The sequence below is a fragment of the Malurus melanocephalus genome, unplaced genomic scaffold, assembly GCF_030028575.1.
Source record: "Malurus melanocephalus ecotype Western Australia unplaced genomic scaffold, MMel_1.1 scaffold_1229, whole genome shotgun sequence".
NCBI classification, from domain to species: domain Eukaryota; kingdom Metazoa; phylum Chordata; class Aves; order Passeriformes; family Maluridae; genus Malurus; species Malurus melanocephalus.
Genome location: NW_026624461.1, coordinates 25214 through 26533, shown reverse-complemented (window position 1 = coordinate 26533; position 1320 = coordinate 25214).

Below are 1320 nucleotides of genomic sequence, written 5' to 3'. Positions count from 1 at the left end.
AGGTTATTCCCGGGGTTTTTTTGGTCATTCCTGTTTTTTTGAGAGATTTCTTGGGGTTTTAGGGGTAACTCCAGTTTTTTTGGAAGGGTTTTTCCCATTTTTTGGGGCCATTATTCCCAGTTTTTCAGGGAGGTTTTTCCTCATTTTTTAGGGATTATTCCCGGCTTTTTATGGGTAATTCCCGGTTTTGGGGGGATTATTCCTGGGTTTTTTAGGGTGTTCCTGTTTTTTTGGGGAATCCCAGAGATTCGCACAGGGATGGGAAAAGCCGGGATCCGGGAATCCCCCGCGATCCCAAACTCCATCCCGGACCCCAATCCCGCTTTTTTTTTGGTGGGAAGAGCGACTTTTTGGGAAAATCCTGATCCCAAACCCAGGGATCGGGACCGGGAGCCGCTTCCCAGAAAATCCGGGACGGGAAAATTCCCTGAATCCCGAAATTCCCGGAGGATTCCCGCTCAAGGATCCCCGGGACGGGTCCGGGTAAAATCCAAAGGAAAAACAAAATTCCATGGGGGGCGAAATTGCGGTTTTGGGGCCGGGAATTCCTCGGGAAATCGGCCCGGGATGAGAAATCCGGGAATGGGCGCGGTCCCAGGGTTATCCCGGGATTTTGGGGAAGGAATTCCCGGCCGGGCTGGAATTCCCAGGGAATGTCCCAGGATGGATTTGGGATCAGGGGAGGGGCTGCAATGGGATGGGATGGAAGCTCCGGGAATCCCATCCCAACCATGGCGGGATTGTGGGATGGAGGACGCTCCGAATCCATGGCCAATTTTTGGGGGGTTATTCCCATTTTTTGGGGATTATTGCCGTTTTTTAGGGCCTTATTCCCATTTTTCGGGAAATTATTTCCATTTTTGGGGGTTACTCCCATTTTTGGGGGTTATTCCCATTTTTTGGGGGGATTCTTGCTTGTTTTTAGGGGATTCCCATTTCTCGGAGAATTATTCCCATTTTTGCGGGTTATTCCCATTTTTGGGGGTTATTCACATTTTTTTTGGGGGGGATTATTGCTGTTTTTTAGGGGATTATTCCCATTTTTCGGGAAATTATTTCCATCTTGGGGGGTTATTCCCATTTTTGGGGGGATTCTTGCTGTTTTTTAGGGAATTATTCCCATTTTTCGGGAAATTTTTCCCATTTTTGTGGGGGTTATTCCCATTTCGGCCTGGATCCCGAAATTCCTTGGCAGGGAGGAGTCGGGGTGGGGATGGATCCGATCTGGGGCTGGGAGAGCCGGGAATGGAGGGAATTCCCTGGGAAAGGGGGGATTCATTGGGATCTTGGGAAGGAATTCCCAGGGAATGTCCCGGGATG